Genomic DNA, 25,999 nt, shown 5'->3' on the forward strand with positions numbered 1-25,999 from the left:
GGCATGTACCTTGGTTGCGGGCATATCCCCGGTGGGGGGTGGGGTGCAAGAGGCAGCTGATCGATGACTCTCTCTCATCGATGTTTCTAACTCTCTCTCTCCCTTCCTCTCTGTACAAAATCAATAAAATATATAAAAGAAAAAAAGAAAGTCCAGACTTTGGACTTACTGGACAAAGACTTTAAATTTGATCTTCCAGAATAAATATATCTGTGGAGACAGCACATAGATTAGTAGTTGCCAGAGATTGGGGGGTGGGGGTAGGGAGAAAGTGAGTGGGAAATGATTGCTTAATAGGTATAGGGTTTTCTTTGGGAGTGATCAGATATTCTGAAATTAGATAATAGTGATGCCTACACAATATTGTGAATACACTAAATGCCACCAAATTGTACACTTTAAAGTGATTAATGATTAATTTTATGTAATTTTATGTCAATCAAAAAATAATTTTTTAAATCCTGCTTCTGAAATGTAGTTGTGCCTTCCTCTTGTGACCATTCTAAGCACATTGTGCTCAAAGTATTTTAAATGACAAATTGCTGGGACATTTTCAAGCTTACAGAACAGGTGGCATGAACTGTTTTGTCATAGTTAATAATTAATGTTCATTTAATAAATGTTAACGTGTAAAATTTAGTCCAAGACTTGATCTCATTAAAACCTATAGGGAAACTGTGAAAAAATAAGTAACCCTCACCCATCTCAAACTCAGACTTCTTTGGTGGCTACCATTATCTCCATATAAATAAATATAGGTAACATCAAATTGACTATACAGTCAGTCTTCGGGTTACATTGGACTCGGCATGCATTGTTTCATGGTTGGTTACATAGCCATATTCCATTTATTTATTTTTTTTAAACTTACATCATTTCAACATATGTACATATGTGCTTTGCGTTTTTACTATTTACTTACCACAAGTAAAAGTCAGGAATTCTTATCTTTCTTTTAATTTTTTTTTTATTGTTTCACTTCATTACTTCTGTGTATGTGCTCCATGTGAGTGACTTAGTGGCTTATGTAAGTGGGTTCCGACTTATGGCAAAAGTTCTGTACATCACACCATAGGAACAGATCTCCGACATAACCAGAGGACCTACTATACAAGATAAGTGTTCAAAGAATGTTAATTGTTATGATACTCAAAATAAATTTAATTATAACTTATTAAGACACTCAAGAACAGTGGGAAAGGAGGAAGTGATTTACATATAGTGTAAGTAAGAGACTTTCCAAATAAACCAAATACATATGATCAAAGTAAAATCATATGGAGCATAGGATTCCAAAGTTCACCACCACTATCACATATGCAGAACTACAAACACTGCAAGGAGAAGCATTGAAGAGCTATCAAATACCTTTAGACAATAATATAAATTATATAATATATAATTTTGACAATAATATAAATCTTTTTATTATTGATTCAGGTATTATATATGTGTCCTTATCCCCCAAGCCCCCCAAAGCCCCAATCATGCTATCAACCCTCATCCCCTGTTGTCTGCGTCCATTGGTTATGCATGCATTCAAGTCCTTTGGTTGATCTATCCCCCTTACCCACACCTTCCCCTACCTTTCCTCTGAGGTTTGAGCACCTGAATGATCTGTCTCTGGATCTGTTTTTGTTCATCAGTTTGTTGTTTATTATAATCTACAAATGAGTGAGATCATGTGATATTTATCTTTCTCTGACTGACTTACTTCACCTAGCATAATGCTCTCCAGCTCCATCCATGCTGTTGCAAATGGTAAGAGTTCCTTCCTTTTTACTGCAGCATAGTACTCCATTGTGTAGATGTACCATAGCTTTTTAATCCACTCATCTGCTGATGGGCACTTAGGCTGTTTCCAAATCTTAGCTATGGTAAATTGTGCTGCTGTGAACATAGGGGTGCATATATCCTTTCTGATTCATGTTTCTAGCTTCTTGGGATGTATTCCTAGAAGTGGAATTCACTGGGTCAAATGGGAGTTCTATTTTTAGTTTTTTGAAGAAACTCCATACTGTTCTCCACAGTGTCTGTACCGGTCTGCATTCCCACCAGCAGTGTATGAGGGTCCCTTTTTCTCTGCATACTCGACAGCACTTGTCATTTGTTGATTTGGTGATGATAGCCATTATGACAGGTGTGAGATGGTACCTCATTTTCGTTTTGATTTGCATCTCTCTGATAATTAGTGACTTTGAGCATGATTTTATATGTCTCTTGGCCTTCCTTATGTCTTCTTTTGAAAAGTATCTATTTAGGTCCGTTGCCCATTTTTTTTATTGCATTATCTTCTTTTTGTTAAGTTGTATGAGTTCCCTGTAAATGTTGGAGATTAAACCCTTATTGGAGATAACATTGGCAAATATGTTCTCCCATGCAATGGGCTTTCTTGTTGTTTTGCTGATGGTTTCATTTGCTGTACAGAAGAAGCCTTTTATTTTGATGTAGTTCCATTTGTTTATTTTCTCTTTAGTTTTCATTGCCTTGGGAGCTGTATCAGTGAAGATATTGCTTCAGGATATGTATCATATACTTTACAAAGTATTCCCCCCAATATTTCAAGTACCCACATGGCCCCATACATAGTTATTACAGTATTATTGATTATATAACATATGCTGTACTTTACAGCCCTAGACCATCCTGTTAACTATCACTTTGTACTTCTTAATTCCTTCACCTTTTTCACCCAGCCTCCCAACACCTCCCACTCTAGCAACCATCATTTGGAAAACAGTATTTTTGATTCATCGTTGGAATCCACAGATGGGGAGGACCAACTTAAATTAAACTCCGATTTTTCAAGTGCAGGAGTGTGGTGATAGGCACCATAACCTCCATATTATTTATTCAAGGGTCGACTGTACAGTGCCTGCCTTAAAGGAGCTTTACTATAAAGTTGGGAAGAACAGATAGTTATATCCATGAAACAATGAGGTAATAGTGCAGAGCATTAGATAATAAAAGGTTCAGTTATGTACTGAAGAGTAGGCAACATAAGAGGTCCAAAAAGAGGCAGAGAGAAAAGGAACTCATTTCATCCTAATAAAGCTGTGAGGTAGAAACTAGAATTATTCACATTTTACAGATAAGGAAACTGAAACTCAGAAAGGTTATGCAAAAGAAACATAGATAATAAGTGGTGAGTCAGAAGTTCAACCAAGATTTGTCTGAATCCAAGAGAATTGGAGTAAATGAAGAATACTTTCCTGGAAGACCTAGAGCTCCAACAAGTCCTTAAAAGATGGGAAGGGCTTCAAATAAAACGCCTTTAAAACAGGTAGGAATTTGATAACCATAAAAAGGCATTGTGCATGCCCTGGCCAATACTGCTTAATGGTTGGAGCATGGGCCCCAAGCACCAAAAGGGTCTTGGGTTCAATTCCCAATCAAGGGCAAATACCTGGGTTGCCAGTTCAAGCCCCTGTCCAGGTAGGGGTGCATGCAGGGATACAACCAATTGATGTGTCTCTCTCACATCAATGTTTCTCTCTCTCTTTCTCTCTCTCTCTCTCTCTCTCTCTCTCTCTCTCTCTCTCTCTCTCTCCCCCATATATATATTGACCAGATTATTATGATCTCTGAACAAATAATAATCCGGCCACTCTTTATATCCTATATAATAAAAGGCTAATATGCAAATTGTCTCCTCGACCAGGAGTTCGACCAGCAGGCAGGAGGACCAACCACCCATGTCCCTTACCCCTGGCCAAGCTGGCCAGACCCCAACATGCACGAATTCATGCACCAGTCATATATATATTTTTTTTATCTCTTCCTTCCTTCCACTCTCTAAAAATCAATGGACAAAATATCCTCAGGTAAAAATTAACAATAAAAAAAGAAGGCATTGTGCAGAGTCACATAATGAAGACAGTATTTTAGTAATGAGTTTACAGTGATATGTAGGATGACTCAAAAGAGTGAAAGCCTGGAATTAGGATAGCAGCTTGGTAGCCATTACAGAATGCAAGCATTGAAATGTAAGATATCCTAAACTAGGATAGAAGGGGATATAGTGGAGTAGAATTGAAATATCACAAGGAGAAAAATCAGGGTGAGGTTACTTTATAAATAGGGATAAAGAAGGATAAGAAAAGATTCCAAGAATTTGGGCCTGAAATACCCTGAGAATGCTGGTATCACATGATGGAAATAATGTCATCAGGAGGAGAAGCAGGCTGGAACAAATAGAGATTGAAATGTGAACAAAAAATCCAAGTAGAAATGCCAGGAGACAGTTGAAGAAATAGGTCAGAAGTTCAGATGAGGTCAGAGCCAGAATCATCAGACTCCATATAGAAGTGCTAGTTGAAATCATGAATGTTGATTAGTTACTGTAGCAGACTTTGTGGTTTGCCTACCAAAAAGCTATTCCTCATTTCTTCTTGCTTAGAGAATCCCATTTTTTTCCTATAGGAGACACTCATGTTCTTAAGGGAAGTAGAGAGCTCTTCTGCTCCAGTGGGAAAAATCTAGGCCAGTGGTTTTCAACCTTGGGTGCACAGGGCAGTCACCTGGAGAACTTTAAAAATGTTGATGACCAGGTGTGTGGAAGATAGGTTTTTCTTACTCAAAATTAAATATACTGCAGGAAACACCTTATTATAGATGAACATCATCATTTCTACATGTGAGACATGGACCATCTTACAGTTCTGGAAGGGATATACTAAACATAACAGATGAAAAGATGGAAAACATCTGGGTTCTTAAGCTATTGAATTGACCAGTTCTGGAACCTCCATATCTTTAGAACTTTTGTTATAAGAAATAATATTTGTTCTTTTTGTTTAAGTCGTCTTGAGCTGAGTTTTCTGTTTTTTACTTGCTTCTACTATGTATTTCATGAAAAATATTTCACTATATTGTATTCATTGAGTTTCCAGAAGACAATGATTGTGTCTAATGCATTTCTGTATAGAACACAATATAGGTCTCCAAACATAAATATTTAAACATTAAAAAAATGTTTGATGAATAGATGAAAAAGACATGAAGAAAAGGGTGTCAGCCATTCACTGTGTCTTCATGAGACTCCACAGTTATAATGAAGAATAAAAAGAGGGAACCAAGAAATAAAAGAAAAAGGTATGTAGTAGGGGATACAATGAAAATTAGCATAGGATCACACCAAGACAATTCATAATTAAAATGCCAAGGGTAAAAGACAAAGAGAAAATATTAAAAGCAGCAAGAGAAAAATAGTTAATTGCCTATAAGGGAGCACCCATACAAACTATGCAGGCCAGACAGGAGTGCCAAGAAATATTCAAAGTGATCAATAATAAGAACCTACAACCAAGATTACTCTACCCAGCAAAGTTATCGTTCAGAATTGAAGGACAGATAAAGAGCTTCACAGACAAGAAAAGGCTAAAGGAGTTCATCACCACCAAACCAGGACTACATGAAATGCTGAAGTGTATTCTTTAAGAAGAGGAAGAAGAAGAAAAAGGCAAAGGTAAAAATTATGAACAACAAAAAGACATCAAATACATACCTACCAACAAGTGAGTCTAAAAATCAAGTGAATAAAAAATCTGAAGAACAGAATGGACTGGTGAATATAATAGAATCAGGGACATAGAAAGAGAGTGGACTGATAATTCTCGGGGGTAGGGGGTCTGAGGGGTGCAGGAAGAAACTGGACAAAAATCTTACAACTATGGATGAAGACAGTAGCAGGGGGTAAGGGCATGGGTTGGGGTGGGGTGGGGAGTCAAGTGGATGGGAGCTATGGGGGGAGAGGAGAAACAATTGTAATAATCTGAACAATAAAGATTTATTAAATTTAAAAAGTGTGGGGGGAAAGTCAAAAAATGAAAAAGAAAACTAGCATAGGCCTGGGTCATAGAAGCCAAATATTTAAAATTTTTGTATGTTAGGACAGTCAGTGTCAGTTGGATTGAGACAAACATGGAAATAAATAAAAGGCTACTGAGGTGTTCTTAGGGGGTGGGAGGGTGGGAATAGCATTTGGCCAGCCATTCAAGGTCATAGACTTTTCATTCTAGAAACATGGCACAATTTGTCCATAACCTTGTGGAGAAGGCTCCTGCACTGGCAAATGCTGCTGTGACTTACTCAGAAGCCTCGATTGGCCACCTTTTGGCATTATACCAAGGTTGAGCTGGTCCCTCCAACCCCTGCTGAAATCCCTGCAACTATTCAGAGCTTGAGAAAACTAGACAATAATGCTCAAATTGGTATCTTCAAACAGTTCACAGTTAAGAAAGCTCTGCTGAATTGTTTGGTGGACACTGAGGTGTGGATGTGGCTTTATGTCAGTGAGATTATAGACATGTGTGGTATCATTGATTATAATGTTTGAAGACCAATCTTTAATATCTATTTAAGCTATTTGAATGTTCTTAGACCATGAGTGATCAAACTGGTATTTGAATTAAAAAGATATGTAAAAATTTTTAAAGTTTAAAAAGAAAAGACTATTGATATTTGGTGAGAAAGAAATGCCTAGCAACTCTGGTATATATTTTTACAAGCAGACCAAACCTTCATGAGAACTTTTTCTCAAAAATCTTACTTGTCCTCTGTAATTAAATATTTGGCATAATGGGTGCTTAAGCTGAAATTACTATTCTTACCAGTAATCAATGCAACAGTGTTTAATGGAATCTCAGTAACTCCATCTTCAGGTCTGACTGGTTAGCTCAGTTGATTAGAGCACTGTCCTGATATGCCAAGGTTTCAGTTTTGATCCTTGGTCAGGGATCATATAAGAATCAACCAATGAATGTGTAAATAAGTGGAACAACAAATTGATGTCCTCTCTCTCTCTCTCTCTCTCTCTCTCTCTCTCTCTCTCTCTCTCTCTCTCTCTCTCTCTCCCTCTCCCTCTCTTTGGAAGACAATCAATAAATTTTTAAAAAATAACACCATCTTCAGTTTGATTTCTGGTGACATCATTAGTTTTGGGGACCCCATACTCAACAGAAATTATATCAAAGTCAAGACCTATTACCATCATCATGCAATACAGTAAAATATCCTTAGAAGAAAGAAAAGACTAAACTTTCTCCACAGAAAAATGAAAAATTTAGTATGTCAATTTCTTCAAACATAGCATAGCACCTGTCACAAATATATGAGGTAGCATGAAAAGGTCACCTGCTTTCAGACTTACTTTCTTGCTCACAAGTCAAAGGGGGTTTCCCAGGCTGGTAACACTCTAATTTAAGACATTCTGGAGCCCTAATTTCCATTTCAAACCATAGGTTATCTCTACTTTCATTTAAACAAGTAACTTTAACCCACCACCATGGAATTCTTCTGTATAACTTTGGTCTCTGAAAATGCTGTGTTTCTGGGAAGGAGTCTTGGGGAAAGTCCCCTTCTTCAGTGCACAAGCCCTTCCTCTTTCTCCACCCAGGAGCTTTTGCCCCACAAGTAGATAATATTAGATCTTATAGGTAATAAGTACTCTCAGGATTCTGTGAGATCTGCAATAGCCCATTCTAAACTCTATAAACAGTGAGAAATGTCAAGAACTCCCCAAATTCAATGAAGTTTGACCAGGATATAGTCTTAGAAGTGTAGGATTCTACTGGCATGTGAAATACCATAGCCCAGTGTTTCTCATTGTTCCCAGTTGGTAGGTAGAATAATGAATTCCTTCCCCCCCATCCAAAGATGTCCATATCCTAATCCCCAAAACCTATGAACATGTTGCATTACTTGGCAAAAGGACATTGCAGCATGATTAAGTTAAATATCTTGAGATGAGAAGATTACCCTGGATTATCCAGATGGGTCTAATGCAATCACAGGAGTTCTGATAAGAGTGAGGCAGAAGTGTCAGAGTCAATACATGTGAAGACAGAGTAGAGGGGAAGAGGAGAGGGGGTGGGGCTAAAGATGCTATGGTGCTGACTTTGAAGATGAAGAAGAATGTGGGTGTCTTATAGAATCTGGAAAAAGCAAGGAAACAGATTATCCCCTAGAGCCTCCAGAAGGAACACCACCCTGTTGATACCTTGATTTTAAGATGGCTGAACTACAGAACTGTAAGGTAATATATTTGTGCTGGTTTAAGCCACTAAGTATGCTAATTTGTTACAGCAACAATAGAAAACTAATACACTTGCTATTGTGACTTTTTTTGAAAAATACAACTAAGTGGTCAAATAAATGTGCAATCTCTAGCCTTCTTTTGGAAATTCACAGTGCACACTGGTTCACTAAAGGCTCTGAGAAGTTTGATAGAAAAGAAATCTATAAGTTTACCTCATTATTGATCATCAAAAATCCGTTAGCTGCAACCATTTATTATCATCTCACAAAATAATGTTCCTTTCTCAGAACACTAGTTTGAGGTAATGCTGCTGCTAACTCATTGCATGTTCATTTGACCGAAGATGACGATAGATGTGTTAACCAAAGGAGAGGTTAGTGTGGAGATCTAGAAGGTGGTGAGTCAAAGAACAAGAAAGTCTCAATGTTCTCCTCAATTGTCCAGGAAAGCTCATTCTGACATACGACTACATCAGTATTTAGTACCTGCTCTGTAATCTATTCCCTGGTGGATGACTGACGCCATTAAGATAACCCAAGGATGTCCCCTAGTCCTCATTCCTAGTGCCCCAAACAACCTTCTGCTATCATTAAGCTTCCCTTTCAAGTCTGACCTGACGGTTGATATGGCAACTCCAGTCTGAATATGAATAAATCAAAATTCTAACTTTACATATATTTCTATCCCTTGTGATTTCTATTTTATTAGCATGAGTCCATCTCCAGGAGATTCTTGACTTCTAAGTATCTCTGACAAAATTCAGTTTCTAAACCTAACTAGTGCCCCTATAAGGTCCTGCCTAAATTGCCAGACAGAGGAACTTTCTTAATGACACCTTCACCCTGCATTACTCCTAATTGCCACAATCCCTCGTGGGGGCAATTTCTCTGTCCATAACAGTTCTGTCACCGTGTCTAGGAAAAGCTCATTGAAAGTGTATTCAGTTAACTGAGTTCACCGCAGGACAAGGTAAAGCAGTAGTAGATATGAGCAGAAAAGGACTATATGGACAGAGAACAGGGTACAACTTGGTACAGATAAGGGGAATCCTCTCTTTTGACCAATGCAGTAAGTGTAAATGAAGTTACCATGTTCATTTTATGCACTGGCAAAGGGAGGATCAGAGCACAGATGATCTGTGTAGCAATTCTGATCACTTCCTAGAAGGCATGCAGAGTCAAGGTGTTGTGGACAGCTATTGTCTTCTGAATACTTCATTTCAAATATTTTTCCTTTTCCTTTCTCTAGATCAGAGGTAGGTAACCTTTTTTCTGGCAAGTGCCATTTGGATATTTATAACACCATTCTCAGGCCATACAAAACTATCAACTTAAAATTAGCTTGCTATGATGAATGAATTACAAAACTGTGGTACATCTACACAATGGAATACTATCCTGCTGTAAAAAAGAAGGAACTTTTACCATTTGCAACAGCATGGATGGAACTGGAGAGCATTATGCTAAGTGAAATAAGCCAGTCAGAGAAAGATAACTATCATATGTTCTCACTCATTGGTGGAATATAATGAAAAACATAAGTTGATGAACAAAAATAGATCCAGAGACAAAGAAGCATTGAACAGACTGTCCAACCTCAGAGGGAAGGGGGGGGGGGGGGTAGTGAGAGGAGTAAGAGATCAACCAAAGAACTTGTATTTATAACCCATGGGCACAGACAGTAGGAGGTAAGGGCATGTGCTGGAAGATGGGCACGGCTAGAGAGAGGTCAATGGGGAAGAAAAGTAGACATATGTAATACTTTAAATAATAAAGAATTTTTTTTAAAAAATTAGGCTGCTATATTTGGTCAAATATTTAACTAATTAACCTTTAATGCCTTGACAGGGCCAGACCAAATGACTTTTCAGGCCTTACATGGCCCTTGGGCCAGATGTTCCCTACCCCTGTTCTAGATGATCAGACCTATAATATGTAAAACTTGTGTGGTATTAGCCACCACATTTTCATGAATCATTTAATAAAGCCAGTTATATCTTAAAAAGAAAGAAAGAAAGAAAGAAAGAAAGAAAGAAAGAAAGAAAGAAAGAAAGAAAGAAAGAAAGAAAAGATTAAGTATCTCAACCTGTCTCAAATAGAAGTCCTAGTACGCCTTATGTAAATTACCCCAATTTCCTCCTGGCAACTATTAGTATCCTATGTCAATGGGCATGTAGTGTTTTATATTTTTGTAACTTTAGGGTCTTAGGTGATCACAGGTTGAGAACCGCTGCTGCAGAGCCTAAGACCATCAGAAAACACAGATATTTACATTATGATTCATAACAGTAGCAAAATTACAGTTATGAAGTAGCAACGAAAATAATTTTATGGTTGGGGTCACCACAACATGAGAAACTGTATTAAACTGTCATTGCATTAGAAAGGTTGAGAACCACTGACCTAGAGGAAGGGAGGAAGATAGAGGAGTTTAAGTTGATGAAGGTACAAACAAGCCTGGAATCAATAAATCCAAACCACAATTTTGCTTAGCACCAACCTAGCATAATCACCAACCAGTGTGATTATGCATGGAGGTAGCTGAGCATGACGTAGGTGAATACACACTTTTAAAAAATATTTTATTGATTTTAGAGAGGAAGGGAGAGGGAGGGAGAAACATTAATGATGAGAATCATTGACCAGCTGCCTCCTGCATGCCCCCTACTAGGGATCAAGCCCGCAATCCAGGCATGTGCCCTTGGCCAGAATCAAACCTGGACCCTTCAGGCCACAGGCAGACGCTCTATCCATTGAGCCAGCTAGGGCTAAATACACACGTTAAGGAGCCCACATATCTTGCTGCAAGAAGTCTGGGAAACTTTCTGCTTGGTCATTACCAACTTGACAACAAAAGTTTCATTCCCATTAGAGCTATTTATTGAGGTTGTTCTAGAGCAGTGGCTCCCAAAGTGTGCTCCCAGACCAACAGCAGCAGTACCTGGGAACTTGTTAGAAATGCAAATTGTGGGGTATATCTCCAGACTTGCTAAATCAGAAACTCTGGGAGTGAGGACTAACAATTTGTGTCTTAATAGCCTCCAGGTGATTCTGATGCATGCTCAAATGTGAAAACTACTGGCCTACATCTATTTTAATCAACAATCTCAGTGCTTGGTGGTGGGGTGGAGGTGGGAATGCGGTTGCCAGATAAAATACAGAACACCAAGTTAAATCTGAATTTCAGATAAACAACACCAATTTTAGCATGTCTAAATCTTACATGGGATATACTTGTTATTCACTTTATTATATTTATAAAAGCATTTGTTGTATATCTGGAATTCCAATAATTATTCGCCACCCTAGCCTGTTTGATTCAGTAGATAGAGCGTCGGCCTGCAGACCAAAGGGTCCCAGGTTTGATTTCCGTCGGGGGCACATACCTTGGTTGCAGACTCCTCCCTAGCCAGGACCCTGGTCAGGGAGCATGCAGGAGGCAACCAATCGATGTGTTTCTCTCACATGGATGTTTCTCTCTGTCTTTCCCTCTCTCTTTCACTCTCTCTAAAAGATCAATGAAAAAATATCCTCGGGCCGGGACCGGTTTGGCTCAGTGGATAGAGTGTCGGCCTGCGGACTGAAAGGTCCCGGGTTCGATTCCGGTGGAGGGCCTGTGCCTTGTTGTGGACACATCCCCAGTGGGGGGTGTGCAGGAGGCAGCTGGTCGATGTTTCTTTCTCGTCGACGTTTCTAACTCTCTGTCCCTCTCAATACCTCTCTGTGTAAAATCAATAAAATAATTTTTTTTAAATATCCTCGGGTAAGGATTTTAAACAAACAAACAATAAATAATTGTTCACCAAATCTGGCAAACCTACCCTAGCTGGTTTAGCTCAGTAGATAGAGTGGCAGCCTGTGGACTAAAGGGTTCAGGGTTTGATTCCAGTCACATGCCTGGGTTGCTGACTAGATCCCAAATAGGGGGTATGTAAGAGGCAGCCGATCAAGATTCTTATCATTGATGTTTCTATCTCCCTCTCCTTTTCTCTCTGAAATCAATAAAAAATATTTTTTAATGTGGCAACCCTGTAGAAGGGGACTCTAGACAAGGGGAGCAGGATTGCCAGCCCCAAATATACATTTTTGGCATAAGGATTATTTTTGACTGACTAAGAAATAGCAAGCTCAGGAGAATCTCTGCCAATGGAGAGGTTTGTAAGAGATGTTTACATGTATTATGGAAATCACCATTTGTAAGGATGTCTCCCTCCCTGTACCAGGAAGAAGAATTACTAGAGACTCTTATCAATGGAGAAAACAACAGCCTAAATCTGCCTAACAACCTTACCCTTGTTTATGGTGCTTTTCTTGCTAGCCTCCCATAACTGCCTCCCCATCTTCTTTTGTCTTTAGCGGGAGATGGTGTTTACTTAAGGTGATGGCTTAGACCATTTTGGAGTTAGTTTTCCTGTGTATCTCCATGTATACAAAAGATATACATGTCATTAAACTTCTGTTTTTCTCCTGTTAATCTGTCTTTTTATTAAGGGGTAGGGTGAGGGGGTCTCAGCCAAGAATCTAGAAAGGTACAAGAGCACATACTTGAGAGTATAAAACTTAAATTTTGGGGAATTCTAAGCAAGTGCAGAGCATTATGGAGGAGCACTGCAGGATAAACCAGAAGAGAATTTGGGAATTAGATTTGAGTTCACAGTTCAGACCCTAGAGATTCCAGCTACTGTAGTTTCTTGTAATAAGACCTGAATTCTCAATCTCTTTCCCTCTTTCCCTCTTTTCCTCTCTCCCTCTCTCTCCCTCCCTCTCCCTCTCCCATCGCCCTTTCCTTACTTCACGTGGGTGCACAGCTTCGAGTGTGGATCCCAGACTAGAGTTAAGCCACCACTGATCGCTCAGCTAGGAACAAGCTGCACAACCCTTTGTGGCAGCTCTGAACCTATTGCCCTTTGTGACAGGTTCGACAATTAGCCGGCTAACTTGGACCCGTTCCAATTGCTTACACTCTGTCTGCATTGTTTCAGGGTTCTGGCCATTGGAGGGAGGCAGGCCCCCCACCACCCAAGGCTCGGTTTTCTAAAGCCATGTTTATGTTTGTCAAAACCATCAGTGTGCAAATTTCTTTGTTCATAATGGTGGCATTCAAGTTGAATTGTGCATGAAATTGTCTTGCTAAGGAAGCAGCTTTCTCTATATAAAAGGGGGCAAGAGAAACTGAAGGATCTGATTAGTTAATAAGAATTCTAAGTAGTGAAATTCCAAATTAGCATAAAACAATTTTGTGTTCAAAGCACGTGCAGCACCAGAGTAAAAGAATTCTTTTTTTCCTTTTTTTTTTTTGTTAAAGCATTTTGTTCTAAAATAGTATAATCACAATAAGACATTGCAATATGTGAATTGTAATATATTAAGTCATGACTAATTGCATTGATTTGCATTTAGGGTTTTTTAACATCTGTGTGGTAATTATCCTAATCCAATTTGTTATGCAGAATACAATCAATGTTATGTATGTTAGTGTTTAGGGCCCTACACAATTTCATGTAATAAAACGGAATGAAATACAAAGGTAGCTCAGGTGCAAAGATATTTATAAATAACAAGCTCTTTTTCCAGATCTCCAAAATTAGCTGGGGCTGGGGTTCAATGGAGATCAAGCAAATTTAATTAACATTTTTAAAGGAGGCCCAAGAAAAGAGAGAGCAAGCTCTAGCTCTTGAGAAGGAGCAAGAACAAGCTGTATTAAATCCTCAGGAAGAAGATTTTTTTTCTAAGGCTCTGGCTTTTAGAAGCTGCCAGAAATAATGCCCTGACCTTACTGATAATGAGCCAATGAGACCGCGTTTCACTGACATAGTGCTATTTTAGTAAGGGTTGCATCTTATCTAAGAGTCAGGGTTTAGCTTTAAACCTTACGTTTTTCTGTCTTTTTAGGGGGAAAAAAGCTCTGCCTAACATCTCCCAGAAAGTCCTAGGAATCTGGGGCACAAAATATCTGAGCAAACTTTAGGCTCAGGCAAAGAAAGCAGCTATGTCTGTGTAATGTGTAGGGATACTAACGAGTATTTCCACCACCACCGGACGCAAGCACGCGTGCAAAGCCTTGCTGGCCCCTTCTCAGATGTCTGAATTTTCTACTTTGGGGCATCCAGTCCTTTAACATTTGGATTTGTCCCTTTTTATAAATGCCAATCTGCCTCATTAAAAGCACAAGCCTTGGTGAGCAGTACTTAAACTGCCTTTTTCTGAAAGAAGAGTAGAGAAAAGGTGAGGGTACTGTGGGAGAAAAAGTGACCACATACTAAACTGACAAGCTCATGGAGGCTTCTATGTGGCCTTACAAACTCAGACCTAAAAAAACCAAGTAAGATTGTGGTAGATTTGGGGGGTCAATTGAGGAAACAGGAAACATATGTAAAACTTTAGACAATACAAAAAAGCTTTAAAAAAATAAGATTGTGGTAGATCTAAACAGACATAAACAGAGACAGTGCAAGGGCCAGGGACCAGGTACGGAAGGTCACCAGGGTGGAAAGTCTTGGGTGCTTAGCAAAGGACAATTGTAGTGTGGGGCCGCATCCCCAGGGTGACCTTTCCTCCCCTAGCATAATGCTGGTCATGCGGTTAGGAACCCAACATTTCATATTGCTGATCATGACCACTGACCTTTCCTTCCTGAAAATAACATCTAGCCTCAGTTGCATTTTAGCTCTAGGCCCAGAAAAGCAGCAAAACCAGCCAAGCAACACCATGACTTACCACTGGTCAATCAATCAATGGAAACCACAACCTTGAAAAGACACACTTGGAAAACTGCTAAATATGCTATTGTGATCTTCCCCTGGGACCCCCCCTAAAATCTCCACCCCCATGCCTTTCCCTTCCTCTTCTCCCTCCTCATTCCCCAGGCACATCACCTTCACCTTCACCTTCCTTATTCTCAAGCTCCTAGGGTAAGGTGACCAGACGTCCCGCTTTTGGCAGGACAGTCCCGATTTTTAACAATTTGTCCCGAGTCCCGCAGTGTTTAAAAAAAAAAAAGTCCCGATTTTTGTTAAAATGCCGCGGGACGTGGGACAAATTGTTAAAAACCAGGACTGTCCCGCCAAAAGTGGGACGTCTGGTCACCTTATCCTAGGGCCCTTCCTTTACCTCTATAACTTGTTTCCTAAGCCCATTTCTTTTACAAATTACTTCTTTTACCTTGTTGATTTTCTAAATAAATTAGAGGCCTGGTGTACAGTGCACGAATTGGTCCATGGGGGGGTCTGGCCGGCCCACCCTGATTGGGGCCTACTGGCTGGGCTAATGGGGGGGGAGCCGGGGGGGAGGATGGGCAGTTGGCCAGCTGGCCCCACCCCTTGGTCGAACTCCTGGTTGAACACCCTGTCAAAGGGACAATTTGCATATTAGCCTTTTATTATATAGGATTTTTTTTTTTATAATTCTGTGTCCAGACAATCAATGGGTCTGTGCTACCTGTCACTATTTGAGCCAATTAAGCAGAGACAGGGGTGAATCATATATGAGCATTTATTCCAATAATGCCAGCAGTATGGGAGAGCAGCAGGTCATCCACAAAAATCTGTTCTGCAGCTCCCCATAAACCATCTGTTTTTATAGGGTAGAACAAGGATTATATGGGAAAGTAGAAGGCTGGGGTGCGACTCCATTGTTTGGACAATAAGGTTGTTAATCTTTCCATGATAATTGGCAGTTCTTCTTTTTTAAATATATTTTATTGATTTCTTACAGAGAGGGATAGAGAGTTAGAAATATCGATGAGAGAGAATCATCGATCAGCTGCCTCTTTCACACTCCCTACTGGGGATGTGCCCACAACCAAGGTACATGCCCTTGACCGGAATCGAACCTGGGATCTTTCAGTCCACAGGCCAACGATCTATCCACTGAGCCAAACCAGTTTCGGCAATAGGCAGTAGTTGAATGAGAATGGTTCCAAGGTTGATTCCCAGGTCCAAGGTTGACTCCCATACCCTGGGGCATACAACTTCCAGCCAAGTTAGAATGTCCTTTCTTTAACCAGAATAAGACAATCATGGTTAATAGAGCATGATTAATATTTCCCATAACCATAGCTAGTCCCCAATATTCTACTTTTGCACCTAACAGTTTGAGTTTTGGCTCTGAATTTTTTCTTAGCCAGAACTTAAGTACAGAGGTTGCTGAACCCAGGTCAGTCTGACCTCATGGGTTTATACCTGGTGGCATTCCTGTGGCCTGTAACAGGATGGTCTGAAATTTAAACTTCCTAATTAAAATTGAATCATGGAGGGTAGTCATGTCCTAGGCCCATATCTTCCTTGACAAAAGTCAGTCTTTACCTTAAATGAACCTGTCTGTTGTCTTTTTGCATATATGTTAACTTACGTTTGAAATGCCAGGATAATTTCTTTTTTCAAGACTTCTGGGGCACAATCTCTCACCAGAGCAGGAAACCATAGAGCCCCTCATTGTTACTGTTATCATGTTAATTGTTAACTATCCAGTATCCACCTCTGTAAAAGAAGTATGTATATTTGTTTTACTCTTTATCCAATCCCAGAGATTTCCCCCACCCACCCCCACTTTGCTTTCTCCTGCCTCCCTAATCTATCACCAGTGGATTTCAAGTAATCCCCTTACTCCTCCTTAGATTCTAATGTATAAAATAAGGTGCAAAATTGCCATTCTCCAGAGCATTCTCTCAATTTGTTGAGATTTTGCTTCCCAGCAATTGGTGTTAGTTTGGTTCAAATAACTCATAAAATTATTATGGGTTTGGACATTTCTTATTTTGATAGTACCAAATTGTCTGAGGGGCAACAGAGGCTCTGAAGAGGGGAAGGCCTGAAAAGCAAAGGCAGCAGATATAACAAACAATATTCACTTAGTTTGCCATTTGGTCGAGTACACAAGCCCTAGCATTCTCCAAGGGTGGAGGGAACCCATGTCTATGGGGAAAGGGAACAAAGTAGACATCAGATCCCTTCCAGCCTCTCCTACTCCTTGCCTTCTCCAAGAACTAGTTCCCATCCCCTTTCTGTTACCCTCTTGGTCCACAGTGTAAACCTGTATATACTCATGAGGTCACCAACCTGGCTGATAATGAGGATCACCAAGAAAGTGTGTTAAATATATAGCTGCCCTGACTCCTTTGGCTCAGTGGATAGAGAGTCAACCAGGGGACTGAGGGTTCCAGGTTTGATTCTGGTCAAGGGCATGTACCTTGGTTGTGAGCTCAATTCCCAGTGGAGGGTATGCGGGAGGCAGTTGATAGATGTTTCTCTCATTGATGTTTCTCTCTTACCGATGTTTCTAACTCTTTATCCCTCTCCCTTCCTCCTTCTAAATCAATAAAATATATTTTTTAAATTATAATAAATAAATAAATACATAAATAGCTGCCTCATCCCCTCATCAATTCAGACTTAATATTGGGTAGGCAAGTAAGTAATTGCGGATTTTTTAAAGAAAATCAAAGACAATTTTTTCATGGAACTAAATAACTTTATTCTGTAATGTATTGCCCATTTTGATCAATGACCTTTTGCCATCTTTCAGGCAGCATCATAATCCCACGTTCAAAAAACTTCTGGTTTTTATTAGCAAAAAACTGAATCAGGTACGATTTGACATCATCATCATTATTGAAATTTTTACCATTCAAGGAGTTTTGTAAAGATCGAAACAAAAAGTAATCAGATGGTGCAAGGTCAGGACTATATGGTGGATGTGGCAAAACATCCCAACCAAGCTCCATTAATTTTTGCCGAGTGACCAAAGATGTGTGTGGCCTTGCATTGTCATGATGGAATACAACACCTTTTCGATTTGTCAATTTGGGCCGCTTTTCTTCAACTGCATTGTTTAATTTCATTAGTTGTTCAATGTAGACATCAGAATTGATCGTTCGGTTGGGTGGTAAGAGTTCAAAGTAGACAATTCCTTTGTAATCCCACCAAACTGATAACAAAACCTTCTTTTGATGAATATCAGCTTTTGATGTTGTTTGAGTTGGTTCACCTGGCCTGCTCCACGATCTTTTCTGCTTGATATTGTTGTAAACAACCCATTTTTCATCGCCAGTTATCAGTCGTTTTAAAAATGGATCATTTTCATTACGTTTCTTTAGCAAATCGCAGCTGCTAATGCGTTGCGTTAACTGTGATTCTTTCAGTTTGTGAGGAACCCATGTATCGAGTTTTTGAACATAGCCAAGTTGTTTTAAGTGATTTTCAATGCATGTATGTGATACATGAAGCTTCTCTGCAATCTCACGTGTTGTACTGTGACAGTCCGAATTGATTATTGCTTTGATTAGGGCGTCATCAACTTCAACTGGACAACCAGAGCGTTTTTCATCTTTGAGTGAAAAATCACCAGAACGAAATTTGGCAAACCAATTTTGACACTGCCGTTCTTTTAAGGCTTCGTCACCATAAACAGCACATAACTTTTTATGAGCTTGCGATGCGTTTTTCCCTTTGTGGAAATAAAAAATCAAAATATGACGAAAATGTTCCTTTTGATTTTCCATTTTTCAACGAACGCCAAACGAAAACTACAAAACAGATCAAAAAACTTTTTTTACTGATTAACAGCTGAATAGCCAACTATCAAATAACAAAATGTGTTTTACATTTTTACTACGTCTGCAAACCTAAAAATTCAACTGAAGCCATATATGTTTGAAACCCGCAATTACTTACTTGCCGACCCAATAGGTCTGGGATCAGGCCCAGGCATTGGGTTTGTTCTGTTATTTTGAGTGGAGGGTTGTTAATCCTCACCCACGGATACTTTTCCATTGATTTTTAGGGAGAGTGGAAGACAGAGGGAAAGATAGAGAGAAACATACATGCGAGAAAAACACATCAATTGGTTGCCTCCTGCATGAGTCCTGGCCAGGGGCTGAGCCAGGCAGAGCCTGCAACCAAGGTACATGCCCTTTACCAGAATCAAACCTGGACCCTTTGGTCATCAGGCTGGCACTCTATCCACTGAACAAAACTGGCTAGGGCAGCATAGGTATTTTTAAAGCTGCTTCCAGGTGATTTTAATGGACAGCTCCATTAGGCAACCACTGGTATCAGCTGAAGATTCCCACCAGGTATGCCTGCCTATGCAAAATATGCCTAGGCAAATGGAGGTTTCAGTGGTGTGGCAAATGAAAGGCATTATGAGCAAAACTATGCTCCAGCAGAGTAGACCTGAAAAAGACTCCCTCCTTGAACAGATTGGTCAGGCTCCTCTAAGCCCTCATTTTAACTAGCTTCCTCTTTGGCCCTGTTTTTGACATGCCTTTGTCAAAGAATCCTGCTAAGTCAGTTTATTGGAAAATCCTCCCACTCAAGATATCTGATCACTCTTGATATCTGATCAAGTTCTTCATCCCCCAACCTTTGATTTCTAAGTCCTTGGCTTGCCTTTAGCAATAATCCTGTTAAGTCAGTTTAGTAAGAATTTCCTCACCTTTGATGTCTGTCTTAGTCAGCTTAGGCTGCTATAACAAAGTACCATAGACTGGATGGCTCAAACAACATTTATTTCTCACAGTTCTGAAGGCTAGAATTTCCAGATCAAGAAGCTAGCCGATTCAGTTCCTGGCAAGAACCCTCTTTTTGGCTTACAGAAGGCCATCTTCTCAGTGGCTTCACATTGGGGGGGTGGGGGGGGGGAAGAAAGGAGAGATGGGGAGAAAAGAAAGGGAAAGGGAAACGGGCAGGAGAGAGGAAGAAGAGGAAGGAGAAAAGGGAGGAGGAAGAGAGGGAGGGAAGGAGAGGGAGCAAACCAGAGCTCACTCTGATCTCTCTTCTTTTTAAAGGGACACTATTCCATCATGGGGCCTCACGCTAATGACTTCATCTAAACCTTCTAAAGGCCCAACTTCCAAATATCATCACATTGGGGGTTGGGGCTTCAATACATGAAAATGGGGATGGGACACAAACATTCAATCCATAATGACATTAATCAATTTCCTCTTAGTAAATTTGCATCCACCAACCCCCTCACTCTGCTCATTGGCTATAAATCCCTACTTGTCCTCGTTGTAGTAGGAGTTGAGTTCATTCTCACTCCCTTATTGCAATAGTCTTGAAGAAAATCTTTTTACCATTTTAACAGGTGTCAGAATAATGTTTCTTTAACAGGCCCTTAAGGGGAAAAACTACTCTGCCAGACACCAGGGATCCATTTAGCCAACTACTTTCTAGTTAGTTAAGGCCTGCTCCAGCCCATTAAACGGGATCCCAGTGTCTCCAACCACATGCCTAATACATAAGCAGGAAAGACTCTAAGGATTAGCACTCCTTGATTGGAATTTGTTACTATCTGTGAAATTCCCATTATTCAAACAAACATTTACTGACCATTTACTATAGGTCTTGTTCTGTGCTAGAAACAGGAATAACCTAGGCCACTTTGTTCTCAAAACTTATAGAAAAGCAGGGAAGGCAGACAAATAAACCAACAAATACAACACACTTAGGCGCTGTGACCATCTATTATTGTAACCATTTGCTGGAAGGTGAGGAGCGAGTTATAGCAATTAATTGGCACCAAGTCTTCATTGAATCACATCTCTGAGGTAATTCCTGCACCTTGTTTACCCCTGCAGAGCTTTTTCTGCTTCCTGTTTGTTTTTCCATGGCTAACCTCTGCCTATAAGATGAAGCCCAAACTCGTTAGCCTGTCATTTCAAGCACTCCATGGTCCTCAATGCATAGCTTCATCAATCAGCAAGGCATGTTGGACATTATCTCCCCAAGTTAGAAGACAGAGCAATCAATTCAAGAACATTCCCTTGATTTCTGTATTCACACTGTCCTTTCTGGATCTTGGCCAGTGGCAAAAACAAACACACAAAACTGGAGGGGCTTTCTAATTGTGGGAATGGGGAGAAGCTAAAGAACAAAAGTGAGTCAGAAGAGAGCCCAGAGAAGCTGCTAGTGTCATCAAAGCTTCTAACCACCTCAACCTCATGAAAGAGCACACTGTGCCAACTGCAGTGCCTCCTCTTCCAGCAACCCACTTCTCTACCTTCTTCCAAAGGCCTAACAAAAGAACAGATTGAGCTACTAGAAGCTTTGAGAAGAAGGATAGTCAGATGTCTATCAGATGCCACTCAGACACTATCTTGCCCAAAAACCTTGAGGCCTTCCTGAGCCTCCATCTTCTCACCATTTAAATAGAGATGACATTGTCATCTGCCCTACTTCACAGACAACAGGTGGAAATCAAGAGAGAAAGGACTTGAAAGTGTTATATGAACATTCAGGCATGGGGGCTTGTTATTACTATTCTGATGGGCTCTGCAAGGCACATTGAAAAGGTTTTATAACAACATACATGAGGACAGCAGGTTGCTTCCAGAAATAGAAACAAGGGAAAGGATAGTACTGACTCAGACTTGCTCTCCAAGTCACCTTTCACCCAAGTGCTGGGCGCTTGATGGCATAAACAGCCAATGATACCACCCTCCCCCACTGCCTGTCAATATGACAGCAAAGTACCTGCTATATTGACCACAGATGCCAAGACCTACCCACAAGTAACTACTCAGTAGCCTCCCTTTCCTCTTGAAAGCTTGTCATTACCATTCTTGAAATCCTGGTCCTGGCCTGCCCCAAGAAACATCTATTTATGGGAGGCATAGTGCCAATGAGTTTTTGCAAATCTTCCTTCCTTTCTGAATTTGAACTTGCAGACAGGGTCACAGGCTCACGAGAGAACTGCAGTGTGTCTGACATGCTTGCAACTTTTCCGCAAACTACTCTCCACCCATCAAAACATCCCCACCCTGTGCTCCTCTCGAGGCCCTGGGGGGTGGAGGGAGAATGAGCAACACTGTCAACACTGATGTGATAGTTAGCCATAAAGTAAACAGCACACTCTCGCTCTGAAAGGGAGGAGACGTGGCAGACTTCCTACAAGGTCAGAGGGAGATTTAGTTAAGGGGTGGAGGGGCCTTGTCAATTTCCCTCTCAATAGCTATCTGCTGGTAAGGAGGACCCTACTTCGTTAGGCCTCTGAAAACGTATACAGAACTCCTTTGGTAATCATGGTCAATCACTTGGATGCTTGCCCCAGCCCTGGGGAATCTTGTGGTAATGCCTATAAATCAGTGTAGCCAAGGAAAACTGCTGCAGACTTTGATTCTGTAGCTCTTGTTTGGAAGCTCCTTTATTTTTCTCTTTGTAGGCAACACATCAGACTGATTTGATAATGACCAAGGTGTGGAGACAGATAGCAAGGAGCTAACAGCCAGCATCCCCTTGGCATGTTTTCTTTACCTGATTTGGGGTTTCCAGAGGGGATCTGCAGGCATAACACAAATTCCAGAGCAAAATCTGTGGCTCTTCAAACATCAAAGCATCAGTAGAGGCCTGAGGCTGGGTGGGACTGGTGGGGAAGCAGCAGGGTAGTTAGTAGAAGAGGCTTAGGTCAGAGTTTAGAGCTAGGTTTCAAAAGGGCTGGAAATGCTATCCTCTTCAACAATCAAGTTAAGAAGGGTAATGGGACAGAAAATTGGAGAGAATGATAAGTGGAGACCAATCCAATTGCATAAAGAGATGTGCTCAGATTTTCCTCAGTGGGTGTACCATCTAAATGCTTTTTAACCTTTGTAAAGCACAAGAACTGACCTAGTGCTATACAACATAATTCCATAATGATGGAAATGTTCTATCAATACAATGTACAGTAACCACTAGCTCATGTAGCTATTAAGCACTTAAAATTGACCTTTATGACTGAGAAAGTTAATTTTTAATATAATTTTTCATTTTAATTCATTTAAATAGCCGTGTATGGTTAGTGACCATCATATGCACCAGCACATGGCTAGAGTTACCACACTCTGTGTTCAAATCCCAGCTCTTCCGCTTAAAAAAAAAAAAAAAGATATATATATATATATATATATATATATATATATATATATATATATATTGCTTTGAGAGAGAGAACAAGGGAGAGGGAGAGAGAGAGAGAAACATTGATGTGAGAGAGAAACATTAATTGGCTGCCTCCTGTATGCACCCCAGCCATGAATGCAACCCACAACCTGGGCATGTGCCCTGACTGGGAATCAAACTGGTGACCTTTCGGTGCATGGAACAATACTCAACCAACAGCCATACTGGCCAGGGTCCAGCTCTGCCTCTTGTTGTTTGGGGACTTTGACAAATTAAGTAACCTCATTTTGCCTCAGTTTATTCATTTGTGAAATGGGGATAGTAAGGATTCTCACAAGACTGTTTTATAAGAGAGTTAATATATTCATTTGTGAAATGGGAATAATAAGGGTTCTCACAAGACTGTTTTGTAAGAATTATGAGTTAAAATGTATAAAGTAGTTAGAGAAGTGTCTGGTGTATAAGTGCTATATACAATTTTTTTTTTCAGTTAGAGACACTCAATAGAACAACATTCCTGCAGCTACTGCAAGGCCTCTGCAAAGGGAAAAGGGCCCTTCACTGCTACGGAGATAGTAGGTAGAAGCTTTCACTGTTTATAAACCAGACTTCAGAAGAGATGCAATTCAAATCCTCACCAGTCTTGTGAAACGCTGAGAAGTGTGTGTGTGTGTGTTAGGGCGCAGAAGGAAGTGTTCAGCCCTTGTCACCATCTGGATCTAGCTTTTCATCGCAGACACACAAAACACTTCTTGTATTTCCAAGCTCATGTAGTTACAGCTATGTTAGATAATTCTGGCAGACAGAATTATCTAACCTCAGCAGTGGGAGAGACAGTGTGGTGTAGCCATGGATATCTGAATTTGAATCCTAGCCTAGCCATTAACTTAGAAGACCAGGTTAGGCAAGTGACTTACCTTGTCAAAGCCTCAGTTTCTCCATCTATAAAATGTGGATGTATTAATTCCTGTCTTTCAAGATGAATAAAGGGAATAATATAAACAAAGCTCTTAGCACAATTGCAAGGTAGCTGCTATTTTTATTATCCATACCTGTATGTTGGAATGAGAACCAATACAAAGTATTGTAAATAAGTGAATTTATTTCACAATCCATCATCTACAACTCTCTGAGCTCAGTTGGAGATAAGGAAGTCTAATTCCTATTGCCCAGAGAAGCAAAAATCAAATTTAAAGTCAGGGCTAAAACCCAGTCCTACTGCCTCCTAGCCCCTGGCAGCATCACAGAGCCCTTTCAAAGGGCCTGCTGGCTGCTAATTTCTAATGGGGTTGCAATCACTCTCAATGCAGGGAATAGAAGTGCAAATTACTTCATTAAAAGCACTCACACATAACTGGATATATTTACATATTAAGCAGGCAACTGAGACTCTAATCTTTCTATTTTATGTACCACTGTAATCAATATTCAGCATCAGAATGCTTCTTAAATACTCAGGATTCTTACTACAGAGAACTCTCAAACCTTTGCTAAGTACAGGTGACAATTGAAATTACTCTCATTCACAAGCTGTATGCAATCTCCCTTCACCGTACTTTGAACCCTGGTGACCAACTGTGCAGGCACCCATGGAGCTCAGTCAAGTTGACCCTAAGCATAGATGGATAGATATGATACATGGTCTCTTGGGCCCTAAGATTTAGTGTATCTGATTAGGTAGCTATTGCATACAGGAAGCAGGTCTCTGTTGTTTTGTGCATTGTGTTGTTGGTTTGGAAGTGAAGCAGAAAAGGAAGACAGAAAATTCCAGAAAGCTGGACAGCATAGGGACTATAAGGGTCCAGCGCCATCTGCAGTTATGGGAAGAAAGGTCAACAGTGTGGTTCAGCAGAATAGAGGAAGGCAAAGCGAGTGCTTCAGAAAAACATGCCCTCCTTATAACACTATTGCCTTAGACCAGCACTAAATTCAGCTCCTTTATTTAAAAAATAATTCCAGTTTAAAACCCAATTTGTACCAAACCTAATAAAGACTATAGACTAATATCCTTCATGAACATAGACCAAAAAATCCTCAACAAAATGTCAGCAAATCAAATTCCACAATCCATAAAAGAATAATACCTCATAACCAAATAAGGTTTATCCCAAGAATACAAGACTGGTTAAAGATTTGAAAATAAATAAATGTAATTTACCATATCAAGAGAATAAGAAATAACCATATGACCTCATGCAGAAAAGGCTTTTGACAAAATGCAATTGATTCATGATAAAAATTTACAGGAAACTAGGAATAGTAAGAATATCCTTAACCTGATAAAGGGCATCTATGAAAAGCCCAGACTGAACATCACACTAAATGGTAAAAAGAATAAAAGCTTTCCTCCTAAGATCAAAAACAAGAGAAGGATATTTGCATTTGCCACTTCTATTTAATATTGTACTGGAGGTTCTAGCCAGGGCAATTAAGCAAGGAAAAGAAATGAAATACACAAAGATAGAAAAGGAAGAAATAAATTGCTTTCATTCATAGACATTATGATCATCTACCTAGAAAGTCCCAGAGTGTACCAAAAACCTACTAATGAGTAAGTTTAGTAAAGTCATAGAATACAAGGTCATTTATATAAATTATTATATATTATTTTATATAATATATATATATTTATTTATATATAATTATATATATAATATATTATATATTATTTATATAAAATATTAATTGTAAATTTACATTTAATAAATAGTAAAAATTACAATAACATAAGAATTAAATACTTAGAAATAAATCTAATGAAATATGTGCAAGAATATGTAGGCTGAAATATGTAGGCTGAAAATTACAAAACACTGATGAAATAAATTAAAGAAGACCTAAAGAAGTGGAGAGGCATACCATGTTCATGGATCAGAAGACTCAATAGGGCTAAACTGTCAGTTCTCCCTAAACTTGTCTATAGATTCAATACAATCTCAATCAAAATCTCTCCTTTGTAAGCCTATGGAGAAACAAAGGATATTAAAGAGCCAAAGCAAATTTTTAAAACAAATTTAGATAACTTACACTGTTTGATTTCAAGGTTTAATATTAATATACTGTAAACAGAGCAGTATAGTATC

General features: G+C 39.6%; 1 long non-coding RNA gene and 1 pseudogene across 1 annotated transcript; one reads left to right on the top strand and one right to left on the bottom strand.

Annotated features, from left to right (window-relative positions):
- The first annotated feature begins 5,990 nt into the window (after nucleotides 1-5,990).
- Nucleotides 5,991-6,477, top strand: LOC118722091 (annotated as a pseudogene).
- A 3,353-nt stretch (nucleotides 6,478-9,830) lies between these two features.
- LOC123652589 lies at nucleotides 9,831-18,841 on the bottom strand. Its single transcript, XR_006742018.1, has 3 exons — nucleotides 18,831-18,841; nucleotides 15,869-15,875; nucleotides 9,831-9,944 (listed from the first exon to the last, which is right to left on the bottom strand). It is a non-coding gene; the product is annotated as an uncharacterized LOC123652589 (long non-coding RNA).
- Between the last annotated feature and the right edge of the window lie 7,158 nt (nucleotides 18,842-25,999).

Source organism: Pipistrellus kuhlii, unplaced genomic scaffold (assembly GCF_014108245.1).
Source record: "Pipistrellus kuhlii isolate mPipKuh1 unplaced genomic scaffold, mPipKuh1.p scaffold_m20_p_19, whole genome shotgun sequence".
Taxonomy (NCBI): Eukaryota; Metazoa; Chordata; class Mammalia; order Chiroptera; family Vespertilionidae; genus Pipistrellus; species Pipistrellus kuhlii.